This window comes from Artibeus jamaicensis, unplaced genomic scaffold (assembly GCF_021234435.1).
Source record: "Artibeus jamaicensis isolate MK-2021 breed Jamaican fruit bat unplaced genomic scaffold, CSHL_Jam_final scaffold_369, whole genome shotgun sequence".
Classification (NCBI taxonomy): domain Eukaryota; kingdom Metazoa; phylum Chordata; class Mammalia; order Chiroptera; family Phyllostomidae; genus Artibeus; species Artibeus jamaicensis.
Window position 1 is genome coordinate 22,143,070 of NW_026522042.1, and position 22,406 is coordinate 22,165,475.

Here is a 22,406-nt window from a genome sequence, read left to right on the forward strand (position 1 = left end):
TAAGTGATGGCACCATGAAAGTCCTAGCGGAAAACACAGGCAATTAAATTTCAGATACACCATTTAGCAATATTTTTGCTGATATATACGCTAGAGCAAGTAAAATAAAAGAAAAAAAATAAACAAATAGGACTACAATAATCTAAAAAAAAGCTTCTTCATGGCTAAGGAAACCATCATCAAAATAAAAAGGGGAACTGGTTATATAGGAGAACATATGTGGCAATAATACCTTGGACAAGAGTTTAATCACCAAAATACATAAGGAGCTCAAACAATTCAATACCAGGAAGACAAACAATCTAATTAAAAATGGACCAAGGACCTGAATAGATACTCCAAGGACGACATACAGATGGTCCATAGACATATGAAAAGATGAGTGACATCATTAGCCATCAGAGAGATGCAAATTAAAACCACAATGCGATATCACCTCACACCTGTCTGAATGGCTATCATTAATAAATCAACAAATGACAAGTGCTGATGAGGATGTGAGAAAAAGGGAACCCTAGTGCACTGTTGATGGGAATGCAGACTGGTGCAGCCACTGTGGAAAACAGTATGGAATTTCCTCAAAAAACTAAAAATGGAACTGCCTTTTGACCCAGAAATTCCACTGCTGGAAACATACCCTAAGAATCCTAAAAACACTGATTCAAAAAATATATATATGAACCCCTATGTTCAGAGCCGCACTATTTACAATTGCCAGTATTTGGAAATAGCCTCAGTGTCCATCAGTAGATGAGTGGATTTTAAAAAAAAACTGATACATTTACACAATGAAATATTGTGCAGCAGAAAAAAATACTCCTGCCTTCTGCAACAGCATGGTTAGAATGAGAAACTGTTATGCTAAGCCAAATAAGTCAGTTGGTGAAAGACATTTCATAGGATCTCACTTATAAGAAAAATCTGATGAACCTAATAAACTAATGAGCAAAACAGAACCAAAGTCATGGAAACATGGAATAGATAGACAATTGTAAGATGGGAGGGAGAATTTGGGACTTACTGAAAGCGAAGGGATTAGTCAAAGAACATACATGAAGAACTCATTGACATGGACAACAGCATGGGGGTTGACTGGGAGTGGGGGGTGGGTTGGGTGGAGGAGTTGAAGGAGGATAAATTGGGATAACTGTAATAGCATGAACAATAACATAAAATATTGGTTATTATTTACATTTTGTTACTTGCATATAGCTATGGATTATTCCTTTTATTGTGTTATATTGAGTAAAATTAAACATTTACTTTGATTAAATAGGTTATGTTAAGATTTTCACTTTGCAGAAGAGGATAGCAAGAATATGACAAGGTTTTTGAGGCTTTTGTTTTGTTTTGTTTTTAACAACGTCTATCATAATATAATGTACTTAAAGCCATCAAACAACTTCAGAGTGACATGTTATTTCATGCATCATAAAATGTTATAATTTCAAGCAAATCTAAAAACACAATGCATTTTATAATCTATGAATAAGAGAAAACATCTAATTTTTCTATGAAAACAATAGAATTGTATTGACATAATAGTAATTTCAAGACATGCAATTTTTCTTGCATATTCTAGGGCATAAAATGATCTTTGATGGAACTAAAATGCATTTATTTTCATGAAACATTGACTTTACTGTTCATATCTCACCACGTTTTCTCATGTGCATATCAACAAATGAAGATCAAGAAATAACAGGACTGTGATGTTGAATTGTTATTTGTAGTGCTTTTCTCAAAAATGCAAATTTTGAGTAGGATACATATCTATATCACTCACAACTACCTTTATCACATTTGAAAGATAACTAATTGACCATAGAACAATAATTTAAATTCAGAATTGATATAAATAAATATAAGGAGGTTTACATCATGAAACATTATGGATTGTTTTCAATTAAAAATGGGCCAGGTCGGGCCCTTTAATATTTGAAAAAGCATCTTTCAGTGCTGCTTTTAAGTTATGTCAATTAAATGATGCAAATCATTGATAGACCTAGAAAGGAACAAAACTATTTTAACTATTTCACTTCCACTATTTCATACAAACCTATAATGCATGAGTCCATCTTAGTACTTGCCTTATATGAGTTTTTAAACCCATTAGACACACTTGACCCAAATTTACAAGTGGCTCAACTCAGTCTCAGACACATACACGACTTATTCAATACTAAGTCGTTATGTAATAACACATGCTAGAGGTTTTAATCACAGCTCTGTATTTCCAAGCCAAGCACATCTTCTCCCACCACAGTCCCCTTGGACTTCTGTCACCAGCTGTGCACATTCACACCTCTAGTTTTGGGTGCTTTATTTCCAGCAGCCTATCCTTCATTACAGAAGCCCCTGGGCTTCTGGAGCTGGTTCACCAAGAATCCAGAGACCAGAGAGAGCCTGGGCAGCAGGAGAGAGTGACAGCTAGTAAAACAGCCAAGAAGGATTAACAATAACCTATCATTCCTACTCCAGGTCTTCCTGGGACCAAACTAAGGCTGAGACATGACCAGAAACTACACTCTTACCACTGTTTTTCTCTTTCCCATTCTGTTTTTTATGCTCCCTTATTCATTTCTCCAGGTGAAACTTCTTTTAAAAAATCACTTGCACCAGGATCTGTATCCCAGTGTATAGTTTTGTAGAATAAAATAACCTAGACATTATTAAAAACATGTTCCTGGGCTTCATCCCAAATAATCTGATTCTGTAGGTCTGTAAGACTTGAGAATTTGCACTTGTAACTAACTGCAAGTTGGTGTTGAGCCCTGATTTCCATAGCCCACACTATGATAGCTTCTTTGCAGACAACCTAACCTAAGATGATGTCATAAAGCAGTGGTGTTCTAACCATATTGTAAATCCCAGTCCCCTGGAGGGCGTGCTTAAATAGTTATGGAGCCCGTACCTCCCCATTTTATGTGTCTCTGAACACACTTTTTCAGCAAGGGTCTCATGCTTGCCAATTTCAAAGAAATTCAATTTCAAGTATTGGGATTAAAAAATATATCTTTCATCCTGATAATAGGAAAACAGACATGGTTTTATAAAATTTAAAATGTTTTCCTATTAAAATGTCTTCAGGGTAATTGCTTTTATATTCTCATTTCTATTACTTGAGTATTCCAAAGATGAACATCTTATTTTTCATTAAAATTACCACTGTGTAATCCTGGGCCAGCCATTGCTATCACCCTGACAGTGAAGAGGAGTGCGAGGGAATTCTTGAACTGGATACAATAATGGCTCAATAAATGTCAGCATCTGAGAATAAATGTTCAATCATCGAGAAAACATCATTCTTGATCACATATCTTGTTATTTTCACTCATGTCACTATGAAAAGTTACAGTCCATGTTTTTCTTGAGTACCACATATTTTGGTATTATTTTATTACTAAAATAATAGTGCTTTTGAAAGGCACAAATAGACAAAACACAGACACATGCACTCAGGCAAAACAAAACAAAAATTTGTGGCTTTGCTTTAAAGAAATAGTTCATTTTTAAACATTACTGAAATTTTAAAAAGTGCAGTAAAATGCTAATGGAAAGAATTATTTGTTATTTTAAAAGATTAACACTTGTTAATTTTTGTTAACACTTGTAAATGTTATTGTTAAATAACAATAACATTTGTTATTTAAAAGATTAACAGTGTATCTTCATAAAAACCTGTCAAATTCTCATAGTTATTTCTTCTTAAAGACATTTTTAACACACAGAGCATATCATTGTAGTTTTATTCTCTCAACCATTCTGTCTCTAGAAGAGAACTAATGTGAAAAAAAATGTTATGATAATATAACAAATTTTTAAAAAGAGATAGTAAGTGAATATAAAACCTCTTTGAAGAAACCTACCAGCTAAAAGATAATCCAATAGCCAGTGATATGGGTTTTATTTGAATAAACAGACAATTGTGATGTAGAGATTATAAATTGAACATAAGATATAAATACTTGAAACTTTCAATATCAATGATCTTATCACTGTTATCATTTGTTTAGGTTGGAGTCAGATTGTCACTATGCCTTTTATCAATCTGCTGTATTACCTGTATATGTAACATATTGGTACAATTTATTATAGGTTTCCACATACACAAATAGCTTACAAGAAATGAAGCAGATAAATATTTTGCCCTAGAATTTCAATTTTTATAAAAGATTTGACATATTTCTTTTTTGCTTCATTCATTCAAATGTAAAATTGATATTTTATATTATAAAAGGCAGTATTTCACTTTTAGAACAGGTCAAGGGGTAGTAATAGAGTTATAGCTATGCCAATATCACTATATAGATAAAAATACAGCAGAATCTCAAAAAGTGCTTAGCTCTCTGTATACCCTGAACCTTCTCTGGAGGTGACTTTGATTTTAATTCCTGTCTAGAGAATCTTACATCAAAGCTACATTTGGCTGATTTCTTATATAACATTACAGCAATGGAAAATTTCACAGACTCACTTATGTAAAAAATTGTCTTGAACTATTACAGCAGGAACAAGCAAATGCACATTTGTTTCTATGTTCCATTTAAGGGCAAAGACAATAAAAAGTACATCAGTGAGATACTAGCAGCCCTTAATAATCTGAGCTGGGAAGTACTATGCTATAAAGCAGTGGCTGAAACAGTTTCCCTCGAAACAATTTAGTATTAGTTGCCTTGCCATTATAAATCAGTTTTGATAAATAAGCATATGTTGATTTAAAATATGTGCAATTTCTAAATGATTCATGAGTGTTTTCTAAATGTACATTGTGAAAGGGGGCATATTTTCCAAACTATATTATATGTACATGTTGATCAACAGCATGAAATATAATGATTCATAAATTATATTAGATATTCACACAAATTCACAAAGAAAAGTATCTCTGTTTACTTATCAGGTGCTTGTTATTTTTATTGCATCACTGAACAAATTATACATATAAAAGGAATACATTATTAGAAAAATGTCTATTCATATATATGCATATATACATATGTATGTATATATGTTCATCCATGCAACATAATACTGATAGGTATACATGTCACATAAAACTAAAGAGAGTGAGTATGGACCTGGTACTTAAGGAACTTATCTGTTGGCAAGTATCATAAAGCATGCCAATAAAAAGACATAATTAAGTAGAGGAGTGATAATTGTCCTAAGACTTTCAAAAGTCAAGAGGTGTAAATGTCCTTTTGTAATTATCTCTGATGTTGATTTTCCTTATTTCTCTGCAATATCCCACATATGATCAACATTTTAGACCAAGGTAGTAACTTTATGCTTTCTTCTCACTATTCTTTTCCTCCTAGTTATGATTGTTATTACTTTTCTTCATTATTTTATTTGTGTTCCCATAAAATCTTCAGAATCAGCTTGTCATTTTCCACAGGACAGACAATATATATATTAAGAACAAATTAAGCATATGCATTCACATAAGATGCTTTTTTATGTGTAAAATTTTATTTCTTGCACAGAACAATCATTTGTTTGTTTAATTGCTGCGAAATTATTGATTAGCTTATCATTCAATATTTAAAAATTTATATTCAATAATATGGTCAATACATGTTTGTTTATACCTTGTACATTACATATTTGGTGGCCTATAATTCAGATCTGAGTTGCAGAAACACCAATAAATGTAAAATAAGCTGTGAGTAGTAAATTTATTTTATACATACTCGTTGACAATCAGTTTATATGAATTGTTTCATTTCCTCACAATGGCCAGTAGTTAATATGCTTTGCTCTGATGTTTGTACATTTTTCTTGGGTAAGTGGAAGTGGTTTTTGCCAGTGGACAAGAACTTAGAATGATCTTAGGCCTTGATCAATACCTTTGCAATTCTTAGCCCTCCACTTTTAGAGGTCTGTATTTCCTGACACCTGTTCATACTCAAACATTTACATAATTCCCCAAAATAATCCACAGGCTTTACCTACCTCCACATTTGCACCCCTGTCACATCAGAAAAAACAAATACAACAGAGGAGAAAAACAAATAAAATATAATTTTACCAATAAAGTGATGGGCAATATTTTATATCTCCATGCCATGTATACACTAAAATAGAAGCATTACTCACCAAAGTTTAGATTTTAATATTCTATGGTGATTACTATATATGTATTTTGCAAAAACAAACAAACAAACAAACAAACAAATAAACAACACAAAAAAACAGTCTTTGGCTAATGGATTCATACTGTTGAAATGCACTAATGCACAATGCCTCTATTTCTTGTATGATGTTTAACACTTCAAATTAATTTTCCAGTAAGTAAATTCTGTTAGTACTCAGTCAGTCTAGCTTAGGTTTATTTTACTTTTGGATTAAGCAAGCTAACTACTAAAACCATACATTTCTAAAATGTCAGCGACTGTATTCCTACCAGAGACAACATGCTAAGAAGACTCTCTATGTGGGCTGATACGAACACAATGACTGGAGGAATTTTGAAGAAAAGAACACAAAAACTACCTTTGCATCAGCTATTTCTTGGTTACACTTCTAGGTTGACATAAAATGGTAATATCTGGAACTGATAGCCAAAAGTGAATAAATATAAATATATTATAATTTATACCTAAGCACTAATGAAATCAAATTGTGGTCAATTATTAAACATTAGTAAGTCAATAAAAGCATAATTTCATGTTTTATTTGGAGAATATTTTTATTATATTCTATTTGGTAGATGAATATCATCCATATATAAATATATATAATAACAACACACATATATTTTTTTCAAAATTTATTTAATTGTTGTTCAAGTACTGTTTTCTTTTTTTGAAACTTCCTTATTTTATTTATTTTTCTTCTGGTAATAGCAAAGGAAAGCTAAACTTATATTTAGTCAGAATAAAATTTGGAGACATTTCAAAATATAATTTTTAATACGTTCATTTAAATTAAGCTTGTAATTCTTCCTCTTAAAAATGATTTATTTCACAAACCATGGATTGACAAGTTGATGGCTGACAGACTAAGTTCCACATTGGATTTAACTTGATGGCCAAGGGTAACAGCAAGTGAAAGCCTATCAGTTGGGGATAAAACATGTGAATAAATTTCATTTCTGACAAGCTTTCACAAGGATGAAAACACATGAAGCATGCTCAAGAGAATAATGCATATCCGGAGTGATAGGTACCTTTCAAAAATGAATGCAGGGTTTCCATCATGTTCTGGTTTATTTATTTTTTTATCAAGGTTGTCATTGACTCAATGTTGCAAAATATTTTGTCGTGTTTTAAACCAACACTCATCTTCAGAAACAATTTAGCCCTGTCACCACCCAATTTCCTCTGAAAACCCTTTTAAAAACAGGAGAACACTCAGTTCCAGAGTCAAGTTGCACAGAATATAGCACTGTGTAGTATTCAATGAACTGAATAGGAAGAAACAGAAGTATACAACTTTTAAGAAAAATTTAAAAATCATAACACTGAAAACCAAACAAGAAAAACAGAAGAACCCTGCATCCAAAATATGAGGAGAAAAATAATGTTTTATGGATTTGAGGGAATCAGCATAGGTTTCGAGATGTCTCACTCAAACTGAAGATGAACCAGGACTATGATGAAACAAAGTTCCATCATAGTCCTGCAGCATAAGCTGCAGTTAATTGTAGACACAGAATATTATATTGAAACCCACACCTCTTTTTGCAAAGGCCTAGTGGCAAAATGAAATACCATATCAAAAAGTAATGCATCGTACCAGTACAAGAACTGTGTATTATCCTCCCTTGATTATACAATTACATGTAAAAATAATGATTCTTAGGACCTTGGTTTATTGCTGGGAAGACTGCTGTCAGACTTTCAGCTCAGAAAGGAACTTCTGCATTCGATGGACGTGAGGGACAGGGATAGAAAGCACATTCTCCCACAGTGGTGGAGTCCAGAGAAAAGACGTGTTCAAAAGGACCAGATCCTCTCACTTGAACCTTTTCCTCCCTGGGCTGACCCAATGCTGCAATTTTCTTTTTCTTCGCATTTCTAAAGGGTTTTTTTCTTTCTTTCTTTATAGCTGCTGAAACCACAGATTACTGGTAGCATTTTAGGTATGCTTTTCTTCTGTGTCAGTTCTTTTGGGAGGGAAATAAATCCTAGGTGTGATTTTTGATTATTTTCAAATCTTGCATATCATGGTAGATTATATATGGAAATGTTTGCATTTGAAACAATGCCTGTGTTGATTATGAAAAAAATTGGTTTGTGATGATAGACTAGGAGGGTGGTCAGAAAATATCGTATAATTTATTTTTCCAAAATTTGTCAAAAGGATACCATATTGATGATTATTTCCACACATACACATGTAAAGTATACTAAGTGCTTTGGCAAGGAAAACATTATTCTAAATCACTGGTTAATGTAGTATTAGGTCTTAAGCAAAAATTAATCCAATAATTAATCCAAGTTTATACTTAATTTCATGTCCATGAGCCACCCAAAATTATCTTATAAAAATTAATCATCCCATAGTATGGAAATTTTTGTTTAACAAATTGGGGTGAAATTTGACCTAGGAAACACCTGGCAGCTCTCTTCAATGCACTAAAGAGGAATTTATTTGTTTAACTTTTCATTCCATATTTCCTTGAAGGAGAAACTTGAAATGAATGGTAAAAATAATAGGATGATATTTTCCTTGCCATAAAACTCCTGAGAGCTAAATAAAAAGGGAGAAATTGTTTTTTTTTATATAGACCTCTATAAGATTTACAAAGGGTAACTAATGCATCACTTTGTAGGTAAAGAAAATGCACCTAGAAATTATTTGCCCACAGTTGTAAGACTTAAACAAACTGATAAAATTCACATACAGTGCCTAGGTTTGACTAATAGCAAAACCTAAGTTTTCTTCCCTTCCTGGATCCTCCAGAGTTGACCCTTAAGGTCTAAGCCCTTGAGGAGGATAGATGGACAGCATTACCTAGTAGATTTGACCAAATAACCTTTGCAGATTCCTTCCACATTGAAAATTCTATAGAAGAGTTACAGGTCAGGACCCAGTGGATAAAGAGTTGTCAAAGTGAACCAACTGACCGAAAACTAAAGAGAAGAGATACGAGAAGCACTGTTTTATTTAACATACATAAGACATGCAAAGGAAGCCACCTATTGGTTTGCTGTGCCACACAGCCTGGCTCTGGCTGGCGCTTCTTCCCGTGACGACTTCGTGGTTGCGGGGGGAAGCATGAGCAATGGCAGTACATCATGTCCCCTTCATTCCACCCCCTGCATGCTGTGTACCATGAAATTCCAGGAACCATTGTGCAGTATTTACTTTTTTGTGTTTGTTTTTCTCCCCTTGATTAATTTTAATCATTAGTATCTGGTCCTGGAACTGCCTGTGTATCTATTATCAGTTCCTCCATTTTTCAGCCAATGTACTTTTTTTTTTTTTACATATTGGTCTAATTGGGTCACTTTTTGGCAATCCTAAAATTCATGAGTGGTCTGATAGTCATCCTGATGCCACCTCTTTAGGCAGTGCCACCCAACAGAAGTGTATGAAATGGAGTTTTAATGTCAATTTGCATTCAGGCGATTGTTCTAAGTCTGAATTGTGCAATGCATGCTAACTTTCCAGACCTTTCTAACTTTTGTGTGTGTCTGTGCCAAATAGCAGTTTATACATGAATCTGGGCTGTTAACATCAACAGGAAGGGTAAACTGTGAGGCGATGTCACAAGACCTGTTTATGTATGTATATTCATTGGATGACTTGATTTAGAGATAAAACTTCAAACAAACAACGAACAAAAACAGTGTATTTGGTCAGACCAGAAAGTGAAATCAGTAATAAACTCCAATAGTACCTTAATGTTTCTACAGCTGAATTTATGTCATTCTTTTAGTCAATAAATAGGCATATGTTTAGCATGTACTATCACAGGTAGGACTTACCATTAATCTGATAGCAAAGAAGTAAAGACTGAGAAAAGATCATTGAGTAAAGGGGACGGACAAAGGGGCTCATCCATATTAAATTTGTCATGTGCAAACTTAATTGATAACTAAAAATAAAAATGTTTAGAATTGTGTTATGAAAGTGATGAGATTTAGATGAAAAAAGATGAATCTAAAGGTCATTGAATTTGATGAATGTGTTCATAATGCATCATTGTTAGTGTTATTTTTAAATATTTTACTATTGTTTAACTAGAAGCCTATTAAGCTGCTTATTATAAAGCTTTTCTTGATGTAGACTGATAATTATTATATCTATATCTTCATCTATAATATTGCCATCTATAAAAACAATACAACTGATATTATATCTGATTGAAGCTGATAGAATCCTAGGTGAAAGTCTGTCTGCATATCTTCGATTTGTATGGATTCTAGCTATCCTCCCCTTTCATTCTTTTGCAAACTCACACACTTGGAAAAGCATCAATGTATGTTCTCAACAGCTGAGAGTGGAGTACATGACACCAGATATTGAGCAAAAGTAGGATATACTCTCTATTATCATCTTTAGGTGGTGATTATATGTTATTCGAGGGTTATTAAAAACTAATTGAGTTTTTCTAGCCACAAACATGAAATGCCTTTCATTACTTATCTTCTTTCATGTGTTCCACTGAAGTTTTATAATCTTATGGCATAAAGGACTGAGTTATAGTTAGATGTACTCATAGCCTCTCTGTGTTTTCTATCTGTTGGCGAATTATAAAAAAATTACATACACCTTTTGTTGATTTTTAAATATTTATTTTTAGCTCTAAAATCTCTAAAAGTTTGCCGTGTCCAAATATCAATCAAATCATTTTCAAATAAGAAAACTTTAACTTATTCCCTTCTAGTAGTTATTCTTTTATGTATTTAATTATTTTTGCACTGTTATATATGAGGGGGGACCCAATAAAAACCAGAATTATCTTCTGGATGGTGGACTCCTTGTGATACAAGCTTCCCTCCACTAGATGAGTGTTCTAGGAACCCATCTGTATCAGTGTAGCAGCTGATGTTGTTGTGAGAGGCTGTGTTCAGCTTCACTGAATTTTTGGTGAAAACTCAAGGCATTTGCCCATTTCATGGTGGGTAATTTACCAGCACACCTGTCCATAGTATGCTGAGTATTCAGCAGTTTTTGACCAAAAAAATGGCCTGACCCCCATGCCCTACCCTCCCTATTCACCCAATCTTGCCCTGAATGGCCTGTTTGTTTGTTTGTTTGTTTCCAGATGAAAAAAATCCTCAAAGGGGAATGTCTTACAGATGTGGAAGAAATAAAACAAAAAATGATTGAATCATTAAAATGCATCAAAATCAAGAAGTCCAGAAACTGTTTTGAACAGTGAAAATGTCTCCATAGCTATATTCTATGAAATGAAGAGGACTTTGAAGGTGACTGAAATTTAAACGTGTAAGAATAAATGCAGTTTTTTATCAATAATTTCTGGGTTTTTTGGTGCTTCCCTTGTATTTCCATTGTAATATAGTATAGAAATAATGACAGCAGTCTGTCTTCAGTTTAAAGAACATGCTTTTAAGATACCATCTTTACATTTAACATACCATCTTTACATCTTTATATTTGGCATAGGGTCTGTTAAATATAATATAACAATGTAATTGTTGTATCCTATTCCAAGTTTGTTAAGAATTATTATCATGGATGATTATTGAATTTTACTTTTTACTTTTGGAAACTACTTTATCTTCTATTAATATGTATTGAAGATATTTATTGGTGATGAAAACTTATACTTCTGATATATCTAACAATTATTGATTGTTAACTCCTTCGTCTGCCTAAGATGACTGCACCTGTGTTTATAGCCTAGGACTGGCGTAACTCTCACGGGTCAGAAGCTCGTGTCTTTCCTTAGTGCTTCTTGCAGTGTCTGCTCCATGGCCCAGTGATGGCACTAGCATGTGTGTGCTAGGAGATATCTGTCTCCATACAAACCTTCTACATAAATCAAAGTTAATACAGCTGTAAGTCAAGAAGGTAATACATTTCATATTTATCATAATATAGGACATAAAATTGGATACAATAAAGAAGATATCTTTATACATCTGTACCTATGTCTACATTTTATCTGTTTGTCTGCCTATCAATTTTCTATTTATCTGTATCTCTATTAACATGGGTATAATTCAAGCACATATGTTGAATACTGTAGAAAAAATAAATATATGAGTAATAACACTAATGGAAATACAAGTTCTCATGTATTAATAGTATATGTGCAAATGCACAAATGAATGTGAATTAAAGAATATAATTCCGTTTGCCCCTGGAGAACAGAGAAATAGAGTGAAGCAGGAAAAGTTGATTTAAAAGTTTATGATTTTATTTGTATTTTTATTTTACATGTATATGTTTGCATTAATATATGAAACAAGAAGATAATTAATGTCAACAATGAGTAAATAATGGGTATACAGGTATTTCCATTTACTGTCAAAATTTTGTATTTAAATACACATATAAAAATAGAATATTTGAAACATAAGCTTTTCAGACAAAGATATGTTTATGTCTCCTATTCTTTAATAACCTCTTAATTTTGACTTTATTTCAATATCAGAAGAAAAATAACATAGGCATCTTAGAAGTTACTGACATTAATTACATAATCACTTAAAAACTTTAACACATTTTATACTCCCTGGCTTCTTTTATAACACTTCAAACACCATAAAAATGTTTTCAAATTAATTTAATCATAGTGTCTTCCCTGACTCAACATATTCTCCTTTCTCATGGATAAAATACAGTTTTATCTTAGATTTAATTTAGACATTTTAATTCACAGTGTTGGATTTTGTTTTGTTTTCAACACCAATGAGAGGAACAATGTAGAGATGTTTTTCTTTACAGTGCAATCATTCTTACTCTGTGCACTAGTATCTGACTCCTTTGGCAAAAATAAAACAGCTTCCTAGAAGCCGGCTGGATTGGTCCACACCATTTCTAATGGTACAACAGTAAAGAAGCAGGGAAAATCTGCAGAAAAAAATAAGGAAGTAGGCACTGCACATGGGTTTCAGAATAAATGCCTGAGTCACCAACATTGCAGTAAATAATGAATTATTTTTCTCCCATCATTTCCATTTTATTCTGCCTGAATACCAATGAAACAAATAAAATATGGTCTAGAAAATGTGTATTTAAAGATTTTACTTCTAGTCAGTTGAACCTAATTCTACTTATTGTTTGGAAAGTCCAACTGAAAAGTTAAGAGTAATGAAAATAACCCAAGTGGTCGTCAAGTTGCTGATGAGGCTCATCCTCACACTAGTCTGCTTCATGTGCAAACTCTAATGAAAGATCTGTTCTCTGACAGGTCACTTGTCATCCTTCCTCACTTTATTAGTATGCAGAGCACTTCAACTCAACACCAGGAATAATGTGGCTTTCCTATTTTATGTTACTTCTTTGGGCTTTGGTATTTTATATGACAAGGATCAAATCTACAGTAAATTTTAACATGTCACCATTTTAATGAAAAAAGGCTGGCTCAAGAACAATGATATAGTTGCAGCTGGAAATCGCAGGGACTGGGCTTAAATGGGGAGCCAAAAGATGTGAACTGAAACTCTTACATCAATGTAGGTTAGTAGTCATATATGATATACATTATTCAACTTGGATTTGATTTTAATTAGCATCAGCAATAACAGAGCTTCATAAAATCACACTTTAGAGATGGTGAGATCTTATAATTACATAATATAAAAATTGTATTTAATAAGTGGGAATATTAAGATTTCTGTTAAAAATAATCATCCTTCTCTAGGTGATTCACATAGTCACCCAAGGTAATATACTTTGATGGATAATATTTTTATTTCAGTATAAGCTTATTTATATGACAGCACACTCAATAGTAAAACATGCCAAAAAAAGTCCATTTGTTTTTTTTCTGTAAAATCAAGGACACATATTTCATTTTCACCAGTAACTTTATTTATTTGGATATTTTGAGTATGGCAGCTAACTCCCACATTGTATAGTATTGATTGTTCTCAATTAATGTCTCAATTTGATCACTATCAACTTCAACTGGTCTAACCCTGACCATGGAACATCATCCAGCAAGAAATCTCCAGCGCGAAATTTCACAGACCAGTTTTGACACGTTCGATCTGTCACAGCACCTTCTCCATACACTGTACAAATCATACCTTGTGTTTCAGTTGTGTTTTCACCTTTCTTGAGATAATAAAGCATAACGTCAAAATGTTGTATCTTTTCTTCCATCTTCATTATTAAATGGCTACACCAAAATTCACCGATTTGGATTTTTTTATTAAATGCATGCTGATATCACAGCTGTCACAGTACAATCTGACAAACTCATTTCAGGGGAAGTCAGACAACTAAGCACTACTAGAGCCATCTTGCAGGAAAAAAATTTTTTTAGCCAAGTTCTATAAATTGAACCATGTAATGTACCAGTATTCGTAGCCATTGGGAAGACACTCCCCTTCGGGTGAGCTGTCCCTGTTATTCTCAGTACCAATTTGAAATGTAAAATTCCAGTTCAAGCACAGTGTATAACCAAGTTACCTTTAAATTCCAGATAACCAATGATTTTTTAAAGAATAGGCATGCTCCATGTAATATTCCTAAAATACTTATGCAAAAATGTATTAGCCAATTATATGAAATTCAAATTCACTGGAATATTTTTTATTTTTAAACTCTAGCTACCCTATCCTTAATCCCCACCTGCCTTCAGAACCTCAGAACAATCCAGGTGGAAAATCTCCTAATTCACAGGACAGTTTTTGGTTTCTTTATTAGTTCTTTCTGTCCTATACACACTTTGTTGATTTTTTATCATCAATATATTCTCCCACATTGTAACTTTTCTGCCATTTTTTGTTATAATTTGATAAACATTTCAAATACAAGTATAGTTGGATTTTATTGGTCATTTCCTTTATGCCAGGGCTGTCAAACTCATTTTCACCGGGGGCCACATTAGCCTCGTGGTTGCCTTGAAGGGAAGAATGTACTTTTAGGACTGGATACATGTAACTACTCCTTAACTAGGGGCAAGGAGCTCGAGCTTTGCACTGCCGCTGGGTAGAAACAAGGTGCCAGGCCAGATAAAACATGGTGGAGGGCGGGGTTCAGCCCACGGGCCTTGTGTTTGCCGCCTGTGCTTCATGCTTAATACTGTTCATGTCCTACCCTCTGCTTTTTTAAATCTACAAAAAGGGCACCTATTTTCTAGCAATAATTTGAAATTATAAAATTTAAGTCATACTCAAAATGACACTGATATCTGTGTAGAGTGTGAGGTAGAAATCTAATTTATTATTTTCATACAATAAGAATCTTTCCTACCTCCCCGCTTCACTGAAGTGACCGCACCTTGTCCTTTAGGCTCTAGACCTGTATATGCATAATTCCAGATTTAAGCAATAACTGAGACCTGTACACAACGGGAATAGACACTTTGATCAGAAAACCCTGCATAAACTAAAACTTTTATCCAAAGCTCACATTATAGCAAGTAGTGGAAAACATTTCATTACTCAAAGTGGTAAATTCAGTAGGACTTGGATGGAGATATAGAAAAAACCCATAAAATATACGGTACAAAACTGCTTTGTTAAAACAGAGTTATTTGGTCCTATAATTATAAATATAGAAAGTGGACAAAATCACAGAATCTTTAATAACCCCCATTCTCTATGGCTGCTGCGGTGCCCATTAGCAGTGCCTGTCAATTCTCTATCCATCTGAATCAGGGTGAAGAGGAAGCCTCTCACTCTAAATTTTAAAAAATTATAAAATGTGTTGTTTTCATGTTGAGGATGAAGCAGACCCTATTAGGCCAAAGAATAATTATTCAAAAAGCCAGTAGTTAGAGTTCGGCATGAAAGCAGGTGTTAGAAGTTCACACAATAAATGTATGATATGAATGTGGAAAAAATAGCCACCTAGAAAGGTGCAGAACAAGTTCAGCTTCCTGCAATTTAGTGCAAATGCCCCCAGATTTCTGTTGGTGATGGGTAGTTTCTAAGCACAGTGGATTCCTAATTTTCCTATCTCCCAATAACTCACATTTGATGAGGAGCCACAGAATTGATCTTTCTTATAAAACAACGCTAGAAGTGCAGTACTTGCTGTGTCCCTTAAAAATAAGAAGCTGGCATATACTAACAAATAAAATCTATTGTGGGGAGAAATCAGAAATACCATAAAGTGGTTAGCAGTGGCATATAAGAGATTATGGATGATGTTTGAAGGAGAATATAATTGTTTACTTCTGGTATAACAAGCCAAGAAGTAGTTCACAGATGTCATGCATTATTAACCCTGTTTTCACTAATTTAAAATGTGCCTCTATATTTCAAGTAAAGCTGATGCTGCCAAAGGAAATACATGTATTGAATGTGCAAAATTATAAAAGTCAAATTTTAAAATATCTGGAACATTGAGTCAGTGAGCACTAAACTTAGACTTTTATTTATTTCAACTGTTTCAGGATCACTTTTAATGGAGATTAATATTAGGGCATAAAAAGGAGAATAAAACTAATCAATCTTCATTAAGAGTTAACATAAGCACCAACAGAGCAAGACAAAAAATATGGATAATTTGGTTTAAACAAAATTCAAACTTTTATGCCTTAAAAATAGCATCAACAGCCCTGGCTGGTGTAGCTCAGTGGATTGAGCATGGGAGGAGAACCAAAGGATGGCAGGTTCAATTCCCAGTCAGGGCACATGCCCAGGTTACGGGCCAGGTCCCCAGTGGAGGTCACATGCATGGATGCAACCACACATTGCTGTTTCTCTCCCTCTCTTTCTCCCTCCCTTCCCCTCTCTCTGAAAATAAATAAATAAAACCTTTTAAAAAACACCATCAAGAAAGTGAAGAGACAACTCAAAGAATGAGAAAATATTTGCAATCATATATGTGAAAAGAGAATTATATCTAGAATATATAGAAAACACAATTTAATAGTAAAGAGTTCAACTTAAAGAGACAAAGGAGCCCTGGCTGGTGTAGCTCAGTGGATTGAGCACGGCCCTGAAAACCAGAGGATAGCGGTTTGATTCCCAGTCAGGACACATAACTGGGTTGCAGGCCAATTCCCAGCAGGGGACCCATTAGACGCAACCATACATTGATATTCTCTCCCTCTCTCCTTCCCTTCCCCTCTAAAGACAAATAAATAAAATCTTCAAAAAAATAGACAAAGGATTTGAATTTATATTTTTCCAAATAATATATACAAATAATCAATATGTGCATGGAAAAATTCCCAACATCATTAGTCATTAGACAACCACAAATCAAAAGCATAAGGAGTTATCACTTCACACTCAGTAGGCTAGTTATAGTCAAAAGGAGAGGTAAGAGTCTGTGAGGATGTAGAGAAATTGGAATCTGCATACACTGCTGATGGGAATGTAAAAGATGGAGCCACTTTGAATAGTTCAGCAGTTTCTCAGCTTAAACGGAGAGTTGCCATATGACCCAAGAGAAATAAAAACATATGTCTACACAAAATGAACATATGGATTGTTTCCATTATTTTTTGTAAGCAGAAAAAAAATGGAAACAGTCCAAACGCCCATCAACTGATGAATGGAAACAAAATGTTGTATATCTGTACAGTAGAAAGTTATTCAGCGATAGAAAATGAGAAAGTATGGCATATCACAACATGGATGAACCTGGAAAACATACTAAAGAAGCGAGTCATGAAATATCATATATCACAAAATTCCATTTGTAGGAAAGGTCCAAATAAAACAAATTTATAAAGACAGAAAGTAGATTAGTGGTTGGCCAGGGGGGCGTTGTTGAGAGACGTGTCATGAAAAGAAGGTTTTTTGAAGTGGAGATGGTGATGAAAATGTTTCCAAATTAATTGTGATGATGATTATATAACTATGAATATATGAAACACTACTAAATTTACACTTTAGATGGATGAGTTGTATAATATGTGAATTTCACTTCACTGAACAGGTTGTAAAAAACAACAGGATCTCTGAGAGCCTACCCATGTGACTGAACCTCTCTGAGCCAGAAGCCAGAGTCAATCAGCTGGGAAACAAGCATTCTCACAAGTACCCCACTCAGCTGCAGCAGGTGAGCGTGGGCTGGGATCACGATGAGAACTTGCCTAATTGTTTCAGGCAATACCTTGTGGCCCAGGGAAAACACTCAAATTCTTTTTAAGGACAAGCTGAAGCAATGGGAGTCCATCTTGTTTAAATGTGGAAAATTAGTCAAGGCTGGTTTTTGGCTAGTATGAAGAGAAAAATGAGAGTCATCATTATCCAGCATTAAAAACAAGCAAAAAGAAGACCCCCTGCTATTAAAACAGCCCAAATAAAGACTCTAAGTGTGAAATCAGGCAACAGTCACCAGATGTAAACATAGAAATTCAGCAAGAAGGAGAGAGCGAGGACAAAGCGCCACTGGAGCCAGGGGATTTGGCAACAGGAGTAATGCCAGGGATGCATATGTAGCTTTGGCCTTGGATTGGGAGAAAACTGCTTAACTAGAGATGAGAAAGTCAAACGCCCATAAAATACAAGAAAATACAGGGAAATTCGTAGTATGTGCAGAATTAGTATGCTGGTTTGTCCAAGACTGAGACAAAGAGTTAAGAGAGAGAGACAAAGCAAAGCTGAAGTCAGTCCGAACATCACTGAGCCTTACCCACACAGCAAAGGAAGACCCTGAAACTCTGGCCGCTGTCCCACAGCTGGCGGCCCTGGAGGCCAACCTGAGGAACCTGACCTGAAGGCCAGCAGCTGTTGACAACTGGAACGAGCAGGCTGGGTTATTAGTCTGGGCCAAGAAACAGCATAAATTCTATTCTCAGGCAGAAGCATTTCCATCACCGCAGTCAATAAAAACGTCCATCGTTAGCTCTGCTTTCAGATGTTTTTCCTCTGTTCAACATTTTGCAGTAACAAAAAATGCTTTTCTGTAGCAAAATGAACAGGCTGTTAGAATGTATGCTTCTCAAGCAAAATATTTCATTTGCTGAAGGTTTATTACTTAAAATGGGGCTATCCTGCTAATGTAATAGTGATTTTCACAAGACCTGTAGGAACTCTAACGGGTTTTATCCGAGTTTATAGATTAATTCATTTTTCTAAAAGAAAGATTTGGAACAAAGTGTTTTATTTCTGGTACATTTCACATCATGTAAAAGAAAATAGCATATTGATTAAATATTTTTGATAGATTAAATCATTCTTAAAATGATTGTGTAAACTGAAATATTTTATCATTAACTGTTTTAAAATAAATTTACAGGATGAATAACAAAAGAAAATAAACCTAAGCTAGAATTTTAAGGGCACCTCAATCATCTAAAGTTTTTTAATATATTTGTGAATCAGAATTTGAGTATTAAAATGTCTTCCTCTCTTTTCCTTAAATAGCAATAATACAATTTTCCTCGTGTTGGCTACATGCCACTTTAGATTTAAGGATAAGGGATAAGGAAGGGAAGGAAGAAAAAGGGAAAGAATAAAGAAGTAAATGCAAACTTTCATATAGTTTTAAAGACCCTCATAAAGAAGTTCTAAGTACCCTGGCTTGTGTAGCTCAGTAGATTGAGCACAAGCCTGTGAAACAAAGGGTTGCTGGTTCCATTCCCAGTCAGGGCACAAGCCCGGGTTGTAAAAAATAAAATAAAGCAAACTATTAAAAAGAAGATTGTAAATGCAAAAAATACATAAATAAAGCTCTTGCCTAATCAGGAGAAAAATAATGAAAATAAAATGATAGAAAATAGTTTCCCACTGACACCACCAGTAAAGAGGTAGGAAGAAGCACCTAAAAAGAAAATAGTAAAGAGAAAAACAACCATAACAACAAAACCAATACAACAATTTGGAACATTACAAGGCTACATACGCAGAAAGCAGTGACTTGTTGTAGAAAATATCCAGTGGAATTCTAGAAGTGTACTATAATTACACTTCAATAACTCAAAATCTTCAATAAATGACTTTTCCACACAAAAACCTGTGATGCAAGAGGGCTGAAGCATAGTACGAGACGGCAATTCAGTTCCCATAGCCCTGCACTTGGATACCTGGATATGTCTTTAAAACACTTCCCTGAAGTCCCATTCCTTTCTGATGTTTTCATTTCCAAAAAGGGTTCAAGTTGTATCTAGCAAGCTAGAGAAAAACAATGACAAAACATGCTTGATCAATAGGTTTAGTTTCAGATAAAGTACATGAATAATTCTAGAGATCTGTTGTACAACATTGTGCCTATAGCTAACAATATTATTTTGAGGACTTAAAATTTTATTAAGATACTGTGTTTCATATCATCCTCTTACTAAAAGTTAAAAAGATTAAAAATAAAAAACAAAGAAAGAAAAATATTTAAATGCCCATAGCACAATAGACACATGGCTAGTGGCCTACTGTCTGTGGTAATCTGAACACTGTGGCTCCCACTGATCCAGCTACCGGGTATGCTTACCAAGCGTCAGTTGAGTTATTCTCACATTTGTTCTTATCAGTTGTACTTTTATTGCAATTGTTTACGTTTTACAGTATTATCCAGAAAAATAGGCTTGACCTCATGTCAAATAACTGCTGAATAATATACGCTTATAATTTTAAAGTTTGGATAAAAGATTTAAAGTAGCTATATATTGTTAAATTTGTTACTTAAAAAAAAAACTTTTAAAGTCAACTTACTGATTATTAGTCCCAAATAAGAAGGATTCTACTAAGTAGTGTCACCTTGTCATTTCTCTGATAATTTGCCATTAGTTATTCCTTCTTTTGTATCCTTAGAATTCTGCATATCTCCAACATTCCAGTCAAGCTATACAATTTTCTACATGTATTAAGACTTTTCATGTGAACTGACATCTTAGATGTGACAAGCTTTCCAAGATTGACCGCCAACTATATACCTAGGGTCTGCTAAGATGGACTAGGCTACAGACACCAGAATGGAAATGGGAAAAAATTATAATACTGCCATTTTACCTAAGTCCTGTTGTAAAGAGAAAATTATTTACATTTAAGATAAACAAATGTGGTCTCTGATCAGATGTATTATTCCTGAAGTTATGTAATTAAATACCAGGTTTAACACAAATACAAGGCCGGGGGAAGCAAGCTGTAGGAGAAAGAAGCAACTGAGCCAGGAAGAGTCAGGTCTAGTTTAATTATGTATCCTAACAGCTACCTCTGAGTGTCAGCTCATCGTTTAAGGGGTCAAGTTCACTCAGATATTCCATCATGCCCAGGCAAAAGGCATCAGCAAAAAGCAGTTCCAATGAACTTATAGTCTGAAAATAGAATAACTGAAGATGGTGCATTGAACAAAATAAAATATTGCTTCTTACTGTTTTCCTCAACAAGGAATTTGTAAATTAAAAATATGCACTTCAGGCTTATACATCTTAATCTTTAAGTTTTTTAAATAAAACTTTCCTGAAGTCTAATTAACAGGTACAACTTTGTCATATCTTCTGCCCTAAGAAATTAAATGTAGGATCCTATATGTTACATGTTATTCAAGCCATTTAGGATATTCATTTTTAAAGTTGCTATTCTTGTAAATTAAAACATATATAAAGTGAACATTTTTTGAAATAAAACATTTGAAAATCATCATATTATTTCTAAAAGTAAACTAAATTATGCAATTAGTATCATGATCTGTCATGATAAACAAATCTTCTATTGTAAACAAATAGAAGATTCAAATAAATTATATATGTAAGGTGTTTGTATTTTCAAAATAAAATTCAAGACAATGCATGATTTAATATATTTATTGTTAATAAAATCCTACTTACTACTGGTGTACACATAAGCAAAACAATTTAAGGGAAAGACCGTGGACTTTAAATATTTGCCTGAGGAACCTCCATACTGTTTTCTATAAAAGCTGCACCAGTTTACATCCCACCAGCAGTATATGAGTGCTCCCTTTTTCCCACCTCCTTTTCAACACAGCATACTGGTTCATCAATAAATTAAACATAGAGCTACCATATGACCCAGCAAGACCTCTTCCAGTATCTACCTCAAAAAATTGAAAACACTCATTTATAGAGATGGATGTACTGCTGTATCCATTGTAAGATTATTCACAGTGGCCAAGACATGGGAGCAATGTAAGTGTCCTTCAGTCAATGATTAGATCAAGGTATTATGGCACATATATACAATGAAATACTACTCAGTCATAAAAAATGAAATATTACCACTTCAAACAGCATGGATGCATTTTAAGAGTACCATGCTAAGTGAATCAGTCAGAGAGAAAAGATCAAGGGCCATATGATTTCATTCAATATGTGGGGTATAAAAATAAGCAACAAAAAACAAATAAAACAAAACAGAAAAACTCATAGGTACAGACAACGATATGGCTGG